The sequence below is a fragment of the Talpa europaea genome (genome assembly GCF_964194135.1).
Source record: "Talpa europaea genome assembly, chromosome: 9".
Classification (NCBI taxonomy): Eukaryota; Metazoa; Chordata; class Mammalia; order Eulipotyphla; family Talpidae; genus Talpa; species Talpa europaea.
Window position 1 is genome coordinate 10,854,256 of NC_140076.1, and position 12,886 is coordinate 10,867,141.

The window sequence follows — 12,886 nt, forward strand, 5'->3', positions numbered from 1 at the left end:
CACCAGTGAAATCATCTGCCCCTGGGCTATTGCCTTTGGGAAACTTTTGATTACTATTTCAGGTTCCTTGGTTGTGATTGGTTCTGTTCAGGTTTTCTATTTCTTCCCGATCCAGTGTTGGAAGGTAGTATGAGTCTAAGACTTTGTCCTTTTCCTCCAATTTTCCAATTTGTTGGCATAAAAACAATCACAGTAGCTCCTATGATCCTCTGCCTTTCTGAGGTGCCTGTAGTAATTCTCTTTTATTCTGATTCTAGTTCATCGAGTTTTCTCCCCTTTTTGTTAGAGAGTCTAGCTAGAGGTGTATCTACTTTATTTTTTCACAGGACCAGCTTTTGGGTTCATTGATCTTTGGCACTGTCTTTTAAAAATTCTATTTCATTTATTTCCCCTCTAATTTTTATTATTCCCTTCCTTCCACTGGCTTTTGGTTTCATCTTCTTTTTCTCATTCCTTGGGTAGCTGCTGGTGTTTTTGACAAACACTCTAAGGGAAGAGTGTTTTGCACGCAGCAAGCTCTGAGCCAGATCAAATAATGACAAGGCGTGAGAATAGGGCTTTTTTCAGGGAACAACTCTGCCACTTTTGTTGTGTAACTTTGAATGACTTATTTCTTTCCTAGAGCTTCCCTTTTCTCTTCTTTAAAGTGTAAATAGCAGAATTTTCTGGAATTTATGGACTTTGAAGGGCCTGGTAGATACTCCAAAAGACATCCATTCTAAGAGGCAGTGTAAGGATAAATCAAGAACTGGGCCCAAGACACTGAGCTGTGTGGGCGCTCAGAGATCTCCCCCTGGGGTGACTCTGGAAGATGAAGCAGAGTTGCTGGAACTGAGATGAAGTCTAGGAAGAGAGCTCTCCGCCATGCTCCCGGAGCCTGGGGAGGGGAGCAGGAGAGAGAACGTAACACAATGAGAGTGTCCTGCATTTCAGGTCAAAGGAAAGACAACAGGAAGGACACCAAGGGCCTGAAATCCGTGGAGCACATGATCAGACGCAGAGATTTCAAAGACACTCTGCAGCCATTGCCAGGGGGTGACAGATGGGAAATAGCAGAGATCACAGGGCCAGTGAGGGGGGGTTAAACTGTGAATGAGAGAAGGATATCGGAGCCACAGTGATGGCAGTGGGGACGGAGATGGAGGACAGACTTGAAAAATAGTTTTAAAATATCATTGGGCACTTTCCCCACCACCTCTTACTTCTCCACCCACTGGAGTCCTCCCTCCGTGTTTTCACTCGACAGCCATGTGACCGCATCAGGATCGAGCTGATCACACCACCCCTGCTTTTCAGATTTTTAAAATAATGCTCCGGAGAGTGTAACGCCAGGTTCCTTAACACAGTCTGCAAGGTCACGTAGGGTCTGGCCCCCATCCTGGGCCATGTGCCCCCCTACCACATGGCCTTTGCACATGCTGTTCCCTTTGACTCTGTGCTTCTTCCTCATTCAGAGCCCAACCCAAGTAGACCTCCTGGTTAATTCAAACTCCTGCCTGTCAAGTAAGTCCCTGTAGTTCTCTTGGTGGTATTTATTTGGGCTTCACATGCATTGGTGGCTGCTTCTCCCCCTAAACTAGAAGCGCCATGAAGGTGTCCTCACACGCCCCTGAATGCCCACTCGTGTGCTCAGTTAAGTCGGCCAAAGGCGTGAGTGACTAAGCGTGTACTCAGCAGCAGACACAGCGGGAGACATCACAGGCAGGCTCCTGAGGAGTGGGGGGCCAGCCCCGGGTACAGGGGGCGGTGTCCTCCCAAACCCCTGCCCCTGCCTCCTCCTGTCTCCTCTCCGGTACTCACAGCACCAGAGCATCTTGGAGGCCGGCGTCCCCCTGGCAACGCGGCCGCCAGCCTGGCGTGATCTGATGCTCATCTGGACTGAGCAGGCTGGGCCCAGACTCTGGAAGCTCAGGTGGAACCATGGCAACAGCCAAGCTCCTGGGAGGCCCCACATGCTCCTGGGGATGCCAAATCAGGTTTTTGCATTCTGTGGGGGCCAGATCTGGGTCCATCCCCTGAGGGACTGTCCACATATCTGCAGTGACTGTCACGGGGGGTAGGGGAGAGGCTGAAGTTGCTCAGGGGGAGGGGGAGTCACAATTAAGCAAGCATGGAAAACTGCAGGGTGGAGGCAGCAGGTGCTGAGGAGAAAGGTAGGGGCCCCGAGTTCAGTTCAGGCTCTGCCTCCTCATCCCTCTACCCCTCTGCGTCCCAGCATCCTCGCTGACATGGGTCGTAACAAGACTTTGCCTGGCAGAGCTGCAGTGAGCACTAGAGCTGTTCACAGGTGCGAATTCCCAGGAGTGGGGAAAGCGCACACCCACCTGTTCTCATCAGCGTCAACCTGGATGATGCTAAGATGCAGGGTGTCCTCTCCGACATGGACCCCTGGTCCACTGGGTGGGCAGCCTGCTGAGCGTGACCTGTCCATGCCAGGCGCTGGCCGAGCCTTTGGCCTACGTGCCCTCACAACAACCTTCAAGGACTTTCCAAGCCCAGAGAGCTCACGGACTGGCCCTTGGTCTGCCGGGATGATTCCCTGTCTGCTGGGCCAGGCTGAGGAGCAGCAGCTGCCAACCACGTGCTGGTGCCACCCGGGTCTTCTCCAGCCTGCAGCCCTGAGCCTCCGCCTCCCCAGTCCGTTCCCACCCAAACAGAAATGGTCCTGGTTAGGACGGTCACCTGAGTGCATCTGCCCAACCGTGGTCCTGGCTGGACTCTGAGCACCTCTGCCCGAGGATGCTTTTCCCTCTGATTTGCTGTGATGTGTTGATAGAAACTGGGGTGGACGAGCCCCAGTCTTGGGGTGTCTGGGCATCGGGAGTTCAGCAGATGAGTAGGCATCCTTGTTTCTTCAGCACCCTCCCCTCTTCCACCTTGAAAGAGGAGGTTCAGCACAGTCCAGACACTTCCTTCTAGAAGCCAGTTTAAGGTTATGCTTTTTCCCACGTTACCCTTCTATGTAATATCTGCAAAAGGAGGAGCAGAGGACAGGCTGGAGAGGTGACTCTACTCACGCACTTCCCAGAGCTGAGTCCTGTGGCTTCGCTCGGCCTCTGCCTTCTCAACACGGAGAAGCTGTTGGGGTCTGCCTGCCTGCGGACCCTGGAGGGAACTCAGGGTCCTACAAAATCCAAACCCACTTTTATTTTCCACTCACTGAGCAAAGGGCCTGATGCAGGAGAGCGAGCATCAGCAAGTGTCCTTAGCATCCACACACACAAGCCACCGGCGTGGAACTCCCACAGACTGGGTAGGACCCCAGGACTCCATCATGCCCCTTTGTCTCTGGAAGTCCGGGGGAAGGGGCTGTCCTATACATTCCTGCAAACCTGTGCTAGGCAGCCTCGTGGCTGGCTGTGGAGGGCTGAGTGCATTGTTGGTGGGTGTTCATGTGACTGCCTAGGCTGGGGCGCTGTAATCTGGAGCTCCCCAAGGTGAAGTCTCAAGATGCCCAAATAGCTCTTTCCTCTCTTTCATCCTCATTCTCTGTGTCGGAGCCGCGCCAGGGTCCATGCAGGAGAGGAGAATTGCTCGTGTTCCTCAGGCCTCTCCTGTGTGACAGGCACTCTGCTGGATCCTGGCTTCCCTGGAGAACATGTGGGACCTGGCACTTGTTCTTTGAGGAGTTGTGGTCTAGTGGGCAGAAGAGATGAAAAGCACATGAACGGAAATTTAAGGTGGTGAGAAGAGCTGCTAAGGAAATGAACAAGATGATGTTTGTTTACACAAACTGATAAGGAGAGTGTGCTTTGGCATAAGGAAATCAGGGAGGGCTTCCCCGAGGAGGTGCGGTGTATGCAGAGACCTAAGTGTCATCCTGCCAAAAGTGAAGGACGGAGCATTCCAAGGGGAAGAGAACAGTGCGGGGGCAGGAGGGCTTGAAAGACTAAGAAGGGGGCGAGGAACTGGTCAGGGGTTGTGGAGAGAGATGAGAGGTATAGTTGGAAGAGAAGCTGGGCCGAGTCATTCAAGATCAAGGTGAGGAGCTTGAATTTTATTTTGAGTGTGATGTCATTCCCCAAGTGTTTTAATCAGGGCAGGGATGTGATTTAATTTATGTTTGTAAAATGTCACTCTGTGGGGTGAAGCAAGAAGGGAAGCAGAGGGAGCAGTGGGGAGGGCGGCTGCTGTAGCCTGCGGGTGGGCAGGGAAGGGTGGGGTGTGAGAGGCGAGGCGGTGGATCTGAGAGGTGTCACAGGAAGAATTAACCTGCTGGATGATGGACAGGCGGGGGACATCTTGATTAGTTTTTATATAAAAACAACGCCCACTCTTGGTTTCTATGCCTTTCTCCACCAGGCGCTTTATAGAATTTCCACCTTGGCTCCAGGTGTTGCCACCCAAAGCTTTCTGAACACAGTTCTCCCTCAAGCCGAGACTGACCTCAGTGGCCTTCATCAGCTTCAGCTCAGCCAGGCCAGGAGCACCAGGTCACCAAGTGACCATACCAGCTCATCCATGATACACATGGCAAGATCCCTGGCACAGTGGACCATGCCCAGGCTCTGCGTAGGAGAATCTGAAGCCCAGAGGGGTTGTGAGATTTACTCCAGCTCACACAGGGACCATGTGGTGCATATTTACAATCCCAAAGGTAGTCTTATTGCTATTGGACCCTATATGGTAGTTCTGAGAAACATTACCTAACAGAGATCTCCAGAGAATTTATTTCAATAAATAGCTAAGAATTCCTTCAACAAGCCACCAAGCTTCCATTACCTGGTACGGGCATCTGGCATCATTATCTGTCACATGTCCAGCACCCAGCCATGCTCTGGAGTCAAGATAAATCAGACAAATTCCTCTGATCTCACAAGGATGGTAGTTTTGTGGATGGAGGGGGTGTATGAGGGGAGGATTGTATGGACGCCCCCAAGGTAAAAGCCTGCAGTGCAAGGTGACAAGTGTGGCGGCCCAGGCGATACCATGCCTGCAGGGAGGCAGAGCTGGAATGCAAGCCCCCTCTGCGTGCCTGTGCCCGGTGGTAGCACCACTCGGTAGTTCCCAAGGGCTGGGAGGGCTCAAGCCCCCTCACGGAGCCTGTTCATCAAGCCCACCCACCAAGGTGGATTCTGAGGCTCGGCAAAGTCAGCGCTGGCTCATCTGAACGGCCCCGGATTCCAAACTGGCTGTCCAGCCATTTTGTTCTACGTCTTTGAAGCTGATTCCTTCTAGGCAACCTCACATAACATAAGCTGGGATCTAGCAGTTTCGTGCTGTTTGCTAGATGAGGTGCTGGGGGCATCTTGCAAACAAAAGGCTGGGTCTCTGCTCTCATGGAATGAATAACTGACTCACAACCAGCTCTTGATTCCCAGAGGGTCCTCTGGCTAACTAGTTACATCCTTGCTGTCTTCACTTCAGGGCCATCTGAGCTCCATATAGCCAACCGCTGATTTTCCATAAATGTATTATACCAAAACCAGAGTTTTAGATTCCCCCCAATGCCATCACCTGCCTGTCCAGCCCCCAACCTTTCTACCTCTGTGAATGGCACCATCGCCCATGTAACTGCACAAACCCTAACCTACACATGCCCGGATCCTTCCCTTTCCCTCCAGCCCTTCTGCTTCTCCACCACCACCGTCACCACCGCCGCCATCTGCTGTGTCAGTAACCACAATGGCTTCTCCCCGAACCTGCTCTCGGCCACCTCTCCCCTGACCCATCTGCACACGGGGCAGTGATCTCACAACATGTAAACGAAAGCTCTTTTCGCCTTTGCTTACAGAGCCTTTCAGACACTGTCCGGCGCCCTCAGAGTAAAAGCCCGTCTCCATGGTGACCTGCACCAGACCCATGGCCCTGCCCACCCCTCCCCTCTGCCCTGGGCTCTGCCCCTGCTCCAGCCAGTCTCTGCCCACTTCTCTTCCTTCTCTCCCCTGGTCACGGCTCCCGTTCCAGACCTTGCTGCTCTCTTGGCTTCTGAATGACCCTCCCTCGCTCCATTCTTTGAACAACTGGATTCTCCCCCATCCTCCATGCTTCCTATCAGATGCCTCCTCCTCAGAGAAGCCTCCCCTGACTTTTCCACCCAGTGTACCACCTTTGGCCCCAGTCAATGTGTCATTTCACTCAAGTCCCCCCTTTGGTAGCATTTATCAGCTCATAATGGCCTTGCGGCTGTAGAATGTAGGGCCCTTGATGGTAGGGCTGGTGTCCATCTCTGCGTGGCTGACAGCAGAGACACTCAGATAGTTATTGAAACAAAACAACTGCGGAAGCTTCCCAGGCTGTGATGGGGGTGGCATGCAGCAGTGTGCTCGAAAGCTCCTGGCACAGTGCCCACTTCCCGGGGGTCCTCCACACGCTCACAGCATCCCAGGCCGCCTGGAGGTCCAGGGACTAGAAGTGCATCATCCTTTCTCCAGGGAAGAGAGCGTGCGAGACCAGACGGCAAGAAACCTGTAGATGTGCCCCCGACCGCACTTGAAAGACTATGCAGGCTTCTTTGTTTTCTTCCTTCCCTCTCTATTCTTTGCAGGTGGCTCTTTTTAAATAGCTGGCAGGTACCAGATGGAGAGCTGCGGAGCTTCAGCCTGCCTTTGCCCCCGAGTAGCTCTCCCTGCCTCCTCCCAGCCGGTGTTTCTAAGATCCCGCATCTGCACTGGTCCCCACCTCTCCCTGAGCTGCGTGGTGCCCCCTCCCCCGTGTCTCCCCTCCCTACCCGGCCAGGTGAGCTGTGTTCCTGCCCCCAGGATGGCTTTGAAGCCAGGAGCTGTCACTGTTTGTTTGCACCAAAGCTCCATGGATGGTAACAGATCATGAGGGAGAAGCAGGCACCTGGTGGCAGAGCAGCTGTCTCCGCCAGGCTTGACCCCTGCCAGCAGCCATCTGCAGACTCCAGGCAGCCCGCCTCCTGGGGGAGGGGGGGGCAGTGGGGTACAGAGGGCAAGCGCTGGAGCTGGAGGCGGAACGTGAGCTCAGCAAGTAGGGGTCAAGTTCCCTAGTGAGCCAGGAACTAGGGCTCCAGCCTGGCCCTGCCACTAAGCAGGAGACTTGGGTAAGTTCTTTCATCTCTGACCATCAGTGTCTTCATCTGGGCTTGGACTGAGGACCCAGAATTTGCTGAGGATGGGCTGGTCAGCCTGGAGACTGTCTGGGTCACCTTTGGCAGCACAGTGGCAGCCTTGAGGACCTGTGTTCACTCAGCCACTCAAGCAACCCTCTAGTTAAGATGGTGACGCTGATCCCTGGGGGATCCAGTCTCAGAGTGCAGTGATCAGCTATGGCCTTGAGCCCATTGACTGCTGATTGTGGGGTCTCTTCCTCCTTTCTGGGGTTTGATTCTCTCCTCTCAGCTATGAGTGGCCATTCCCAGCTCATTCTTGTGTCCATCCCTCTGTGAGAACAGCCACCTGGACATTCTCTCCATCATGGAGGCCACCCTGGTTACCAGACTGCCCCCTGCACCCCATGGTATGGCCGTAATAGCCTCCTCACCCTGTTTCTCCTCAGGACCCTTTAGTTCGTTCTCTACGTAGCAGCCACTGTGGAGCCTGCAAGATGTCACACCCAGTCTCACGACATCCTGACTAAGCCAGCAAACACTTCCCATGAGGACAGAGGCAGAGGAGAATGAGTTCAATGAGGCAGCTACTGTACAGACTTTTGGGATGTCGTGGCCACCAACAGGGCTGAGGTCATGGGGCTGACCCCAAGGCGAAGAGGCCGGAGCTCATCCCTTTCTTGAGGACAAACAGCCACGGGACCTGGCCCAGGGCTCGCGTGAAGGGACGAAGGGAGACTTGGGGCCATTCATGAAATTTCCTGCTCCGGGTGCGGGCTCGGAAGGAGAAGGTAAGAAAAGAGCAGGGAGTTCACGCATTAGGTAGTTTTTGCCATGAATGTCTGTCCGTCCAGCTGCCTCCAGAGCCCGGCCCTCTTCCCCTCCACCCCACAGCCATACTCGCTGCGTCCAGCCCTTCGGAAGTTAAACCTGAGCCAGGAGTGACCTCAGAGGCCATGTCTGTGCAGCCTGGTCATCCCGCTCAGGCTGTTCTGGGAAAAGAACCACCCCAGTCCAGTGGCCACGCAGGCCTTCCCTGACTCTGCCGGCCCTGCCCTGGGCCCCCAGCCTGCACCCCGGAGGACTGGCCTCCCCCAATTCCGGCTGTGCTGACTGCGCGTTTCCAAACTTGTTTTCCTCTGTGTGGGCAGAAGCTGTTGCACAAAGGCTTCCAATCCTACAAACAGAGGGGCGGGTGGGAAAAGAAGTGGGGGAACAGGAGGAACCCAATGCTTCCATCCTGTGGGGATCCCCTCTTCCCTCTGCAAACACCTCCTCTCTTGCCTCCCCTCCAGATCATCGTCCTGATCCCTCCACCTAGAGAATTAATGGGAAGAAGATTTAATCTCCCCCTGGGGCAGCCCCAGAGGAAGGAAGCAGAGTGGCCTCGACCCTGGCTGCACAAATGGTGACCTGTCCTCACTCCCTTTCTGGATCTCAGTTTTCATCCCTATAAAGCAGCAGTGTGGGTCTAGGAGACAGTCAATGTTTATTTTAACAAATGCTCATGAGGCACAGTATGGGCCATGCTGTATTAACTGCTATGCAAACACTAATTATCATAACACGTCATCCCCATTCTACAGCAGGGAGGCAGAGGCACAGAGTGGTTAAGTAATTTCCCCAAGGGCACACAGCCAGGTGACAGAGTTGGGACTTGAACCCAGGCAGTCCAGCACTGGAGTCCACATTTATTCACCATAATATGCTGTCACTGGCTTTCCTCTCCTCACTGAATTTCTATTTTTTTTTTAAAGATTTATTTATTTATACAAGCACTGGGTACAGTCAGAAGCGCGGGAGGGTGAGAGGATTCACTAGAGACAGAGCGGGGAGCAGAACAGGCAGACTGATGAAATACACTGCTGAGGGGAGCAGCGGGCGGCAGGAGAGGTCTGCGCGCCATGTGGGACCCTCGCTGGTGGCCAGGAATCGAACCGGTGCTGCAGAGGCTGCGGGCAGCTTCGCAGCCCAGCGCTCAACCGCTGCACCACCGGGGAGGCCCCAGTGAATTTCTAGAAGTTCAAAGGATTGACCTCTTGGACTCATGTCCATGGATCTGTCCTTCCAGATAAGTTCTGGTGTTGAATTGTATCCCCCCAAAGTTCCCCCCTTGGTATATGAATGTGACCTTTGGAAATAAGGTCTTTGCAGATGTAATCAGGTTAAGATGAGGTCAGATTAGATTAGACTGGCCCCTCGTCAGTGTCTTGGTAAGAGAAAGGAGAGGGGGATTTGGAGGCAGACACACCAAGACGCAGAGACACAGAGAAGACATCTGAGCAAAATAGGAGGCAGAAACTGAATGAGGCAGCCGCAAGCCAAGGATGGGGGCAACTAGCAGCGGCCGGAAGAGGGGAGGCCAGGAAAGAGTCCTCCCTAGGGCTTCAGAGGGAGCACGCCCTGGTAACACCTTGCTTGTGGACTTCCAGCCTCCAGCACTTGGAGATCATAAATGCCTGTTCTTTAAAGCCACCCAGGTTGTGGTCACCTGTCACGCCAGCCCTGGGAAGCTAATCGGTGGGTAAAGGAATCTCAACGGCCTCACGCAAAAGCAGCTTTGGAAAAGGCCTCCATTCCAGAACCTTCCCTTCCCACACAGGTTGTATCTCAGACCCAGTCGCCTGCCTCGCTCATGTCTCCTCCAGGACCTTGATTCCCAGAGAATGTTCATCCTGAAATACGAACTCTGGGCTTGGGATGCTGAGTAGAAATGGCGAGCAGTGGCCATGGCCCTGTATAAGGGGCTCACGAGGAGCAGAGACCTTGAACTTCATGGGGGCCGAGAATGGGCTTGGGAGCCTGGGAGAGGCTTGGGCTTCTCCGTACTCACGCCCCTCGAGCCCCAGTCCTCTCCCTGTGGGGAACCGGGCACCTGGAGCTGAAAGTGGCTCAAAGCCACCCCAGGTGCCCATCACTCTGGCTCTCAGCCTCATTCTCCCACCTCCTCCAGAGCAGAGCTACCTGCCTGCTGCACCAGGCGAGCATGAGGACCCGGTAAGGCTCTACCTGGAGAAGCTATGGGAACCGATGCGTGGACCCCAAGCTGGTGCGTGCCTCCTTCTGCTTGGTCAGGCTTCTGGAATCTGTGTCTGGCTTATCATTTTCTGCAAGCCCTGCACCCAAAGCCGGGCTCATTGAGGGCAACTATAAGTACTGAACAGAAGTGAACTTGGCCTTGAACCTTGGTTAATCGCCATCATGCAGCATTTCATTCCCCCAGAACATTTTCTATTCAATCTCTAGCTGATCCTGCGCTACAATAAGCCACCAGAGACGAGCCCAGCTGAACAACCAAAGCAGAGCATTTCTTTCACCCGCGGCCTCCCCCTCCCTTGCCCACAGCCCCCCATGTCCCTCCCTCAAGATTTTTCCAGAATCATCCTGCTGCATCTTCCCTCTCAGCTCTCACCTGCCGAGATGGGAAAGACCCAGGGTTGCAGGGAGATAATTAATGAAGGTCTCAGGGGACTGAAAACTCTTTGGAAACTGCATCTGAGACTCGGTGATGGTAGAAACATCAATTTGCTTAGACTCCTGGCTTAGATCACTGTCCTCAGTGACACTGGCAGGGAGGCCCTGGGCATCCCCCCCCCCCATATCATGTTTCCTTCACACCCTTCTTAGCCCACTGCATCCACCACTGCCCCCATTCCATCCTCAGAACTCCAGGGAAGAGTCAGGTCACCTGTCCTGGTATAGCATCAGGAGCTGAGAGAGGCAGGAGGAGGGAGGGCGTTGGACAGACCCGGACTCAAACTCTGTCTCGCCCACTTGCTGGGTGGCCCTGAGCAAGTTGTGTCACCTCTCTGAGCTCATTTTTGAAATGAAGAGCATGGCATCTGCGTCCCGGGTTTGGTGCAGAGCAGGTGAGCACGCACCTGTCCAGGCCTTGCAGGCAGCTTTCCAGGCCCCTGGGTATAATAGAAACTTCCCCAGATCTGATCCCTGTTCTGACACCTGAAACCTCGTTGTGTGACCCAGGCAAGTCACTCCACCCCTCTGAGCCAGTGTCAAAACCGGGATAGGGTCCCATTCCTAGGGGCATGTATAAGGGGTAAGTGAGGCTGTAGGCACGTGGCTATTGACTCTACCTGATGCCTCTGGGGCCTCTCTTTCAGCTTTAGACCCTTTAATTCTGGACTCCAAATTCAGCTTTCACAGTCACAGCTGGCACACCTCTCAGCTTATAGATCTACTTGTCTTTGGTCATAATAAGCCTCTAACAATCTGGGCTGTCCAGCCTTGTACCCCAGAGACCAGTCCTCCAGTCTGATGCCTCCTAGACGTGTACCTAAAAACCTAGAAGTTTCCCTTGTGGCTCTGGCATGACCAGGGGCAGGAAGTGATTGCAGGGACTCTAGGGTTGGGTCTGCCCATGACCAGAGCCATCATGACCTGGGGGGGGAGGTAGGGGAGCAGGCAGAGTGGGTCACCAACTTCATTACTTGACTCCAAAATGGACTGGGAGGTGGGGGGAAGTAGAGGCCGAGCTCCAGTCCCAAGGAGCTTGGCCCCAGAGCCAGAAGAACCTTGTTGAGAGCTCAGCTCCCCCAGGGGGGCTGCCTTAAGGCCTTTTACCACTGGCCTGGCCTTTTCCTGCAGCCTCCACAGGAATTAGCGGCAGCTGCTAAGTGGCCTCCTGCTTTCTCCTGTGCTTGGAGAGGGGGAGGGGCGGGGTGAGGGGGGCCAGCACCAGCGGTGTGCTGCGCATGGGGTGATTGTCATGGTTACGCTCTGACAAAACAAATGGCTCTGCTTCCTGCAGGCCACCTAAACAGCCTTCGCAATGTGGGCATCCATCAAGCCGGCTGCCAGGGCAGCGGGCACTGGGCTTGGGCACAGGGCTCGGGCACTGGAGCCTGGCCCCGGGCGCCCCTCCAGCAGCTCTCAGCGCAGGGAGGTGGCCAAGGGGCCCGTGGACAGAGGGAGTGTTTACTCAGACACGTGTTGCTTTCTGGGCAAGGTAAGGGCTGGTACAGCCTGGCTGTCCAGAGGGTGTGCATGCGCACGGAGAAGCTGTGTGCTCCTGTGCCCTGTGTGTGTGTGTGTGTGTGTGTGCACACTGAGTGCTCGTACTAGTGGGGAGGGGCGCTGACCGGAGAGGGCTGGGATGCTCCAGCATGAGAAGTGAGAGACAGCACCACATGTTGCTGCTCACCAGCTCTCCACTCCTCTTCCCCCCTTTCTGAAGGCTCCCCCCTTTCACCCTTGTGCCATCCCCTCTGCCTCTCCTCCCCGTGCCTCTCTCCTCTCTGTCTCTGTCCCTGTCCTTCCCTCTCTGCCTCCCCCCATTCCTGCCACCTGTATCCCTTCCACCCCAGTCCCCCAGCAGCACCCGCAGGTCCCCCAGGGCCCAGGCGGCCCGGAGCTCTGCAGCGTCCACCCCTGGCTGCTGGAGTCTGGCCGCTGCCCCCGGGTGCCGGGCGTGCCATCCACAGGCAGAGCGCGCGTGCCCTTCTCCGTACCCTGACCTCACTCCTGCCAGGTAAGCCGAGCGCCAGGGCAGAGAGGGTCCTGGGCGGTGGAGCTGGGGGGCGGGGAGCTCGGCACCTGTCTGTAGCAGGGGCGTCTGCTTCCATGCCAAGCCCCCACTGGGAGTCCTGTCATAACATCTCCTGCGGCAGCCCCAACAGTTCCTGCTGCGCTTCCTCTGCTCCCGCCGCCGAACCAGCCTGCAGAGGGGAGGGGGGCGGGGTGGGGGGAGCTAGACCTTCCCCCACCTCCTCCGCGAAGAGCAACAGGCATCTTCCTATCCTGATCCCGGGCCCTTCTTTTCTCTTGCTTGCTTCCCTTCTTCTCTCTCTCTCTCTCTCTCTCTCTCTCTCTCTCTCTCTCTCTCTCTCTCTCTCTCCCCCCCCTCCCTCCCTCCCT